Source organism: Athene noctua, chromosome Z (genome assembly GCF_965140245.1).
Source record: "Athene noctua chromosome Z, bAthNoc1.hap1.1, whole genome shotgun sequence".
NCBI classification, from domain to species: Eukaryota; Metazoa; Chordata; class Aves; order Strigiformes; family Strigidae; genus Athene; species Athene noctua.
The window spans coordinates 27,300,449-27,310,938 of record NC_134077.1 but is presented as its reverse complement, the minus strand read 5'-3'; positions in this window follow the sequence as shown (position 1 = coordinate 27,310,938).

The following is a 10,490-nucleotide window of genomic DNA, read 5'->3' as shown; positions in this document are numbered from 1 at the left end:
TCCAAGTCTTTAACAGCTACAGCTAACTTTGTAGACACCTTGAGACAAGTGTAGGTATTATAATAAAGGATATACAGTTTTATTGTGACATGAAGTAGAACTGTTCAGTGATATTTTTCTGTCAGCTCCTGGATCTAGCAGATCTTTACTACAAGGTTTTCTGAAATTAAATCACTCTAGTCATTCCTAGAGTAATGTAATATTACTCCCTCTTGTATGTGCTTACACTAATTGATCCATGGGTACAATAGAAAGCAAAAGGTCCAAGAAGAGGGTCAGAATTTCTAAACCGATACTTTCAGGTCCAAATACCAACCAGTTTGATGCAATGGCTCTGGGTTAGATACTGTGGCATGCAAAGAAAAATATTATTTTGCTGCATCTGTCTCCCTAGTTGTTCAGGAGTGATTGTATGCAGGTTCATTGCATTGTTGCAGAGATGAAAAAATTAGATTATTTCTATATGATGGGTAGTGGTTTCTTAGAGCTATAACACTGGGGAGGTTTCAAATGCACCTGATAAAATGCTTGCATTCTATCAGGTGCAGAAGCATTCACTTATAAACATCATATTAACACATTTGCACGGGCATATTGTATTTTGTCCCATATCCCCAGTGAGTTTTACATATGTTAATGACTCGTGTGAAGTTTGTATTCATCACAGCTGCATTGGCATGAGCCCTGTGCCTGTCCATTCATACACAGTTGTCACATAAGTGCAGAGTCTGTGATGTAATTATCGTCTTTGACACAGGATTGCTCTAGAATAGTGGAATTCATGTTTGTGTGTTTGAAGCATTACCCTGAGAGTTTATGGGCACAAAATTATTTATATCACTTTCTTCTTCTGTGCCCTGGCCAAGTTATGGGGTTCTGCCAGGTACTGTAGCTCTTGAAAACCATGCTCATGTCTTTCCAGGAGGGAAGATATCTTCAGCAAGTACACAAACTGCCAAAATGAGTAGAAGAGGAATTTCCCTGTGATGACTATGATGAATATTCCTAATACTCTTTTATAGCAAAATTCATGTCGATGAATACTCAACAGCAAATCCCCAATGCTATTAGCTAGTGTTTGTTTGTGGGAGACAGTAAAAAAGGTAGAGAACTTTGCTTGAGCTGCTTTTAATACATGTTTACTCTGTAATGCCTTATTTTTTGAAGACACAGCAGTACAAGTCAGAAATTACTGCATACCTTAAAACTGGTTTTCATTTAGAGAGTGCCTCCTTCATCCTATTTTATTAGTGGCACAGTTTATTCCAGAGCCAGGAGAGGGCCATCTGATCCACCAAAGCCCTGTGTTCTTGTGTTCTTAATGATGAGAGAACAAAACAATGACTTCAGGTGAACTTCACTGACAAAAGGACCTGCCATTAAGTGTCCTAAATATATTCAAGGGAGGTAACATCTCGTCTGAAATACGTGGTGAGGTATATGTTCCATGTTCTAGACACAAATGGCTTAGTGCTGCTTAATTCTGCTAGACTGGCTCCTTGAGTTGAGTGTTTTGGTATCTTTAGTTCTTCACACCATGATGTAGTGTTCTGTTTTGTGGTACATCTAGAGAGAAGTGATATCCCTCATGAGTGTTTGCTTTGTGTGATAGTTGTGGCTTTTGGGCTTGTAGGTTACAAATTTTCATGTGCTATTTTTATACTATTCTTATAGTTCATTACTTTTTACTTACTTCATAAGAATGTAAGAGTCCAATCAGACTATCAGTTGAGGACACATTTAACAATAAATTGACTACCAAGCAAATGAACAACTCCAAGGCAAGGCAAGAAGCTACTGTACATATCAACTGATGCAATTCATAGCATCAGATGATATGTATTTAAAATATTATGGCATTGACTGCATACAAATATTACACCGTAAAAGATTAACCAGGGCAAATTAAATAATTGATACACTCTGAAGCCTATAGATAACAGGATTAATGAAGGATCCTGCAGCCTTTTACTCATGCAGCAAAGTCAAAGGCTATCAGGACTATTTGAAGCCTGCTGGAAACTCTTTGAACTGAGACCTTTCACTTTCAAGTGACCAGCAACCATTTCTGCCATCCCCTTGTTTCTGCAGGCCAGGCTCAAGAAGTGGAACTGGGAGTAACTCAATTATTTTGGACTCTTTTTTTTTTTTTTTTTTTTGTCAAATAGTCCATGGAGATTTGTGACAGTGTGGGACAAAATTAGCCCTTCATTTCCTCTGAAGACTTGTGAAACAACATCAAGCAGGGGAAGAGCTTGGAAACATCCAAGAACCAGGCATCTAAAATGCAGCATTAAGCCCACAGCTTTACCAGCTTTAGCTTTTACATAAAATGGCAGTGAGTTATTCAGGAATGCAAATCTATTACTATTGTTGTTATTATTATTTATTATCATTATTATTATTATTATTACTATTATTGAATGACACTTCCTCTCTGAAGAATGTTTCTTTCTTAGCCAGTGACAAAAGCAATGAATACACATCACATGACAAATCTCCATCAGGCAGTGTCCTGTTCACCCAGCTGTGCTCTGCCAGACTATTGTTAGATATGTATTTGCCGCAGCTTCTAACATCAGTCTTCAATGAATTTTTTCCTATTTGTCCTTGTGATGACCTGGAAACCTGAGGAGAGATTAAACCCAAGCTAGAGTATAAGGACTGGATAAAAAAAAAATGAAACTCTGCTCTGTGCTCCAATTTGGCTTGCAGTCTGGCAAATCGTGGACGTTTCAGAATTAACACACTAACCGATATGTAAGTTATGCATGCTCAGAGATTTAAAATGTTTGTTGATTTTAAACACAGTTCATTTTAAATGATTTCTTATCTATTGAGATCTAGCAACATTTTCATTGCTGGCCAAATATAAATGAAAAAGAAAAAAACTTCTCATCTAAGTGGCAAAGACATACTACTCCTGCCTACCATGAGATCAGAGGAGGAAATTCTGATGGCAGAGAAATGAGTGAGGATGCCATTCATGAGACTGGGTCTGTCTGCAAGACCAGGAATGTTTTATTGTGTGTTTTACTGATGCCAAACAAATGGTCTAGTGCAAACTTAATCTGAGCTCTCAGGTCTGCCTGAGCCTAGGAGGACCAAGCTCTGGTCGTGGAAGGTGGGGCAGGAAGGAATGTCTGGGCAAGAACCCCTCAGCCTGACCACCAGCAGGTACTTAGAGCTTGTCTCTCCATAAACTGCATGTAGATGCTTTGAGCTGAAGCTACAGCCAGGCTGCAGCCAGCTAAGGAGTCAGAAATGGATTATGGACCTACTGGTCTGCTTCTGGAGTTTGTTGTTTGATTCCCTAAACTGGGGAATTCACCCAACAAAAGCAGTATCCTGGGCCTTATTGTGACATGTTTTGGATACCTCTTCCAAAAGTTCCAGAAACTGTGGAGTGAGTATTTTGCTTGCCTAAGAAATATGAACTCTATTGCTGTCATGGCACAATTCAAGCACAGATGATGTACTCAGAGAATTCCACTCAGGGGGATACACAAACACCCACTTTTTTTACTATTTGTATGATTGCAATAACATCTCTGGAACAGGCTCCTCAGAAACAGGTTGGTAGATGAGAGGAATTTTAGTGACAGATTTATGGACAGCAAAGAAAATTACAAAGGCCAAAAGTTCAGAACCTAACTCTATGCAAGAAAGAGCAAAGTGAAAAGCATAGGAGAGAAACGAGGGACCTCCAGAGTGATTAAAAAGTTGAAAATTACCACCTTGATACTAACAGAAGAAAGTCCTAAGAAAGGAGCATGAAAATGTGACCGGAAGGAGATTTGAAGTCCATATACATTACCCACTAGGAGGCACAATGTTTGCATACTAGAATCTAAAGATGTTATTCAGGACACTGGAGTACTTACGATGTTCTCAGAACATAGCAGAAGCAAATTAAGAATGATGAAATAGATTAATAAAAAAAGGAATAAAACCCCCATAAAGTTCAAATGAACGGCCTAATTCCATCCCTATTAAAATATAAACAGCCACATCGCCATTAAGTTCACTTAAAATATAAACAGCCACATTCCCATTAAGTATACTAAGCCTGAAGTGGGGTCCTTAGTGCATGCTAAAATCTACATGCATGCAAAATGTACTAAAAAAAGCAGACAATTTACTTTTACTTTTACTTCTCCTCCTAAAAGAAAAGTAGGCAGAATAATCCCCTACACTTGGACTGTTTTCCCAGACTGAGTTACTTTTTATCTTCTAAAGCGCTGCAGTTATTGTCAGCAGCCTGGCCCTGCATCACAGGTGAATAAAAAGTGATGGACCTGTGCCTGTCCTCTTTGCTCAGGGAAAGCCTTGCTGACAGCATGGTCACTGCAGGATGGTGTCCTCCTTTCAGAGTCCATGAAAAATGCCATTTGTCTGCCATAAACTGAGTGTGGTTGTTAAGTGATGGGGCTGAACCTTCTGCATCTCCCATGTCAGCTTCTCAGTGCTTGCAAAGAATTGATGCACTAGCTGGTCTCGGAATTCTTTTCATGTGTCTCCAAAAGCCATGTGAGCTCGAAGGGGACAGTGCAAGGAGAAATGCAGGGAAAGGCCTGTGTGGGAACTGCAAAAAGCCTATGCGGCTGTATCCCAGACTTAGCACTGTGAGCACTTCTGAGCCTGTGTATCCAGATGAGCACCTTGCCCTGGTCGTGATGCTGTGACTGGGTGAGATCATTCCTCCTTCTCCTGGGTCTTTGTTGGGAAGGCAGCCTGGCTGCACAGAATGTTAGGAGTAAGAGGCATGCTTTAATTAGTCCATAATTTGTCTGCCTGGGGAAAGCAGGGTCCCAAAGCAGACTGTCACTCTGACAGTCCTTTGAAATAACTGAGCAAAGCTGATTCTGAGGTTCGCAGTTGGTTGGTTGGTACCTGGCACTTGTGCAGATGTGCTGAAAAGGAAAGGCTATTCTTCCTCTGAGACAGCAGTCCCAGGTATCCAAGAACGAGGCTGTGTGCAGCTGAGGCTGTAGCAAACCTCCTGTTCACCTCATCCATGCAGGACCAGGACCTCTGAGAAAGTGCCAAGGACATGAGCTCCCAGATAACAACTCTTGCAGGTGTATAGCCACAAAAGGGGGGATGTTCTGACCTGCTGTTGAGAGCATTTCAATATGTGCGCTGTCTAGGGTTTCTGGAGAGCTCAAGGATTGCGTTTGCTGACTGTGTGTCTTCTTCCCTAGAAGCAGGGCAGCTCTTTACAGTCCCTAGCCTCAATCTGACATAACTTGCTGACCCATGCTGGTTCTTCTTCTCTCTAGAACTGATTTTCTGCACAGGTTCAGTGCTTTGGGTTTATTTTGTATTGTGGTCTGTGGTTTTGTGGGGTTTGGGCTAGGCAGCTGCTGTAACTTGACCACTACTTGTCCCACAGCTCCCAGTCATCTTTAATGTTGCTTGACTTCTGTGACATTCATGTGCTGTCCACTGTCTTGTGTGCAAGCCTTTGACTTTTTTGGGTAGGGATTGTTTTTTATTGTGTTTGCGGAGTATCTTATATAGGCAACAAAGTGAGAAAGTTCAGTCAAACCCAAAGATGTCATTCCCAAGATGATGAATTCCACCTACCTGGTCCTTGCTGCAAACTAGAGTATCTCAAAGATGAAAACAGGCTGTTTCAAGTGTCTCTGGTCCCACCTCTGGTGGTTGGGATTTGCTCTTGATCAGGGTCATGTTGCTGTCTCTCAAACCCAGGTAGTGTGTCTCCCCTCTTGTTGCCTGTGAGGCCGGGTTTTACCCAAAGATCCTGAAAAAGCACCATCAACGAGCTATCTGCTCCGTGGGTGGATTTACCACTCTCTCCAGGGGATGTAAGGCTTTGCCATTTTCCAGAGGCCGTGTAAGTATTAGCGTACTGAGCCCAAAGCACTTGGTTCACCTTACTTTCCCCGAGAGATTTTCCCCGTTACTACATGTTCCTCATCGGGGCAGAAAATGGTCTGGACGGGGCACAGGCGGGGGCAGAGGCCGTGGGGGCGGGACAACTCGGGACGCCCACTTTCCCCAGTGGAGCTCCGGAGGCGAAACTCGTTTTCCTGGAGCGCTTCCAGCCCGGCGGGGCCGGGCGTGGGGCGGCGGGGGAGCTGCGGGGGGCGGGCCGGCCCCGGGGGAGCTGCGGGGGGCGGGCCGGCCCCGGGGGAGCTGCGGGGGGGGCGGGCGGCCCCGGGGGAGCTGCGGGAGGGGCGGGCCGGCCCCGGGGGAGCTGCGGGGGGCGGGCCGGCCCCGGGAGAGGTGGTGGCGGCGGCAGGGACCCGCCCCGCTCACCTGGGCGGCCGCGCCGGAGCGCCGGTCCCGCTCCCTGCTGCTCCTCGGAGGATGAACGGACCGGCGAGGAAGGTAAGGGGAGGCCGGGCGGGTCAGGGGCAGCGGGGCGATCCTGAGGGGCTCCCACCCTGCTCCGGGGCATCGCGGCGTGTAGTGCTGGTGATCTCCGGCTCCGCGCGGCAGCCCGGGGGTGGTGGAGATGTGTCCGACCGGTGGTGCTGCCAAAGCGTCTGCCTGATCCCGCTCCACACGGCTGAGCTCGCCGGGAGCTTTGTTCAGCAGTGCCCGGTGCGCAGAGCCAGAGGCTTCCTGTGAATGCAGTGACCACCCGAGAGGGATTTGCTGTGCAGTTACTCAGTTATTCCCGCAGAAGAATAAATCAAGGGAGTAGAGTTCTGTTATTAAAGTAATAACGAGCGAAGAACAAGCTTCCGAGGAAACGGCTACTGAAGTCAAGCTGGGGGACTTTTCAGTGCTGGTAGGAGAACCACAGGTGCTTTGCTTAACTTTGACTGCTGTGAAGTATTTGATTCAAGCCTGTTAAAAAGCAGACCAAACGGTTTGGTGAAGAGCAGAAGCCTAAGCCTTTTAAATGTGATGTGATCACTGTTGTCTTAGAAAATTTCCTTATAACTAGAAGCGTCTGGCCACTATCCTGCCAAAAGTTGAGGTCCTCAAGGGAAATAATGCTAACACATAATACTACTGCTGGTGGCTGAAGCCTGTAGTTGCTATGTATTTCTATACATTACTCTTCCACTTCAAAGCAGTGGAGTAAAGGGTTGCTGTGTCTCAAGAATTTGCTGATATGAAGGACAGTGCCGAGTTGGCCCATCCTAAGGAAAATGACTGCAGGTGTTTGTCCCCTGAAAAATTACATCCCTGGGGCAGAGCTCTTCAGCTGTGAGCAGTGAGGAGTAAAAGTCAGGGAGTGAATCTTCTTCTGCCCCCGGGGAGAGAGAAGCAGCTGCAGGCAGAGGAGGGCAAGAGCCACAGCTCTTCCTTGCTCACACACAAAGAGGTGGAGGAGGTAGAGAGTGGAGGTAGGCCCCTGCCCCTCCTTGCTCTCTCAGCACAGTTTGTGCCCCACAGCATTTACAATAGTAGCACAGACTGTTAGTGGAAAGGGAACCGGACTGAGTTTCCTCTTTAGCTCTGCTCCCTTGATTGATCTTGGAAACAGGCTTCTCCATGACTCAGTTCTCCCACTTGCAAAATATCCATAGCACAAAGTATTTTACAAACTTCTGGGGAAAACTGAGGTAGCTGGCATTGTCCAAGCCAATTAAAATCTGACTGTAAAAGGCCAAAGTCAGGTTTTACAGTGTGAATAGCAAGCAATTCCAGAAAACTATTTTTATCTGAGCAGTACCTGAGGGTATCTTATTGTAGGGTGTTGCTATTGGGAGATAGTTATTCACAGCACTCAGAGAATTTAGCATGCAAAGACAGTAGACAGTATTACAAACCCATAGTAAATTAAAACACAGTTTTGCTGCAGCAAATGATTTTTCAAAGTCATGAAATGAAAGGGATTTGGGGCAGGGAAGAAAGAAGTAGGATTTGATTTTGCTTTCTTGCTGAGCTGGAGAAAGCTTTCAGCAAAGTTACTCATGATTACACTGGTGAGAGAGTCATCACATTTGTGGACTGTAAAGTACGTTCTGCTCCTCCTCAGGCAAAAGAAATAACATTCACCTCTTGTATTTAGTATCTTTCTGTTTTCCAAGTGCCATAATTTCTTGTATTGTTGATGAGTAAAAGCATGAGTTTAGCATTTGAGAATCTATTACAGGTTATCAAATTACTATAGAGGTGGGTTTTTTTAACAAAATAGATGTATACAGAGGAAGAGTTCTATTCTAGCTGCAATGATTATTATTTTCCTCATATCTATTTTAAGTTAAAAACACAGCACATAATCTGGATAATTTAAATAAATTTTAGATATTTACTTTGCTCTAATCTGGCTACACAGCATGTTAGTTTTTACTGTAGTTTAAAAATGTTTTGGACCAATATGAAAGAATTGAGAAACTGTTGAGCCTCCTAAGAGCCTAGTAAATTTTTTTTGTACAGGTTTATTTATACATTCTTAAACTGGTTTTACAGTAAATGAACCATGAATAGAGGTAACTGTCTTCAGTAGCTGGTTGTCAAGTACCAGGTTTTTAAGTCTCTGTAAAATGTGACCTCTGAAGTAGTATATTCTTACTGCATGAACTGGGATTTACAGATGTTACTTCCAATAACACCAACATAAACTTGCCAATCTACTTGGAGCATACGGTCTTAATACTGAGGTCAGAGTGAAACAAATTATTGGCTTTGGAAGGGATATAAAGTTTGGAGGAGTATATTTTCCTCATTGTGGAGGGATTTGCTGGTATAAACACCATAGAGAATGTATATCCACTGTTTTTTAGTGGAAAAAAGACAAAATACTTAAGGGTTCTACTGATGGCTTCCATGATCACTCATATGCTTAAATTCTTCATGCTGAAATTACCGTGTAAGAAATTGGCTTCTTGTGAGCATAAAATTTGTTAGGATTTATACAGTTGCAACTAAAGCCAGTGAAGGCTCTTTATTAGTGGAAAAACCTGCTGTATGTGAATATCTTCCAGTGGATGGATGCACTGGCTTAATTCTGGGTCTATACTAAACATGTGTTTCTGAGGGCAGAGTATATCTTCAGTACATTAGCTGTCCCTCCTGTAAGTCCCTGGTTGGATTAGTATGTGCTGCTCACAGTAAAGCCTTCCACTTTAATGGACATCGGTCAGGGCAGACTAAAGCAAGATGATTGCAGGAGCATGACCTGAGTGTGCCATAAGAGGTGGTGCAAGCATGCATGCATGTGTTTTAGATATTCCCTCTTCCCCCTTGTCCAGTAAATCCATGGTTGTCTTCTCACAGGCAGGATGCAGGAGGAGTACCAATGTTAGGAAAAGGGATCTTTAACTTTCCATTTCTTCACTTCCTATTTCAGTAACAGACAGTCATCCTTCTCCTCTGCACCCACTCACTCTGCACAATTCCAGCCTCAGCTTATGCTAATCATCACTTGGTTGTTCCATCTCTCTAAATTCATTCTGAGCACTGTGCATACGAGGAAAGACTGAGAGACCTGGGACTGTTAGCCTGGAGAAGGCTGAGGGGGATCTTATTGATGTATATCTGAAGGCTGATGGCTATCTGATTGATGTATATACCTAAAGGGAGGGTGCAAAGAGAATAATGAAGCCAGGCTCTTCTCAGTGGTGCCCAGTGACAAGTCCAGAGGCAAAGTCAAAATACAGTTTATGTTCACATACTTTTTAAAAATTCTAGATGCTGCCAATACCTGAGGTGACTAAATTACTGTGAATAAGGTCTTAAACTAGATAGTCAACAACTCCTAGAGGTCTTTTGGGGCATCATTAATATCAATGTATAGGTTCTGAGTGGCATTCCTGGCTCTGCTACAGATCTCAGGTGTGGTCTAGGGGCAGGTAACGCAAATCTCCAACTTTAGTTTCCCAACAATTAACAAGAATGAAGAAGGACTTGGAAAGTATTGCAAGAAATACTGGTTGCTCTTTTGTTTTTAAATGCAGTTTTAGGACACATTCATCTGCAACTAAATGCATTCTGCTCTAGGAGACTAGATGGTCTCATCCAGAACTGCAGCCTAAGCAGCAAACAAGTCTGCATGGTTGGGTGATGAAACATAATCTGCTTCATTTCACTTGTATTGAGCCTGTCTTCAAGGTGGTCCTCAAAGACAGCCAGCAGCAGCAGAGCAGTGTGGCAGCATGAAAACAGGCAACATATGCAGGATATGAGCCACAACTTGGTTTATGAACATTGACAGCTAGTGGGGAAAAAAATACCTGGAAAAAATTTGATAACTAGGGCCAACACAGGCTCTCTCTGGTAACTGGAAAAACCATAGTTTGTCAAATAGGCTGATAATCTCATTCCAGTTCTAGATCAGCTGGATCAGGAGCGACAGAGGCTGAACGCTCAGTCTCCCTAAACTTTTAGCTGTGAAGCCATCACTTGTGAATAAACTGGTCTCTAATCCATGACAGCGTTTCAGGAGTATTAGGAGCTAAAATTACGTGTTCAGAGCACTTCGTCATTCAGCATTGCAAACCTTGCAGCAACTGTGCTTTACATTTCTAGTATTTTTACATCACTTACTAAAAACTAGGTGGAGA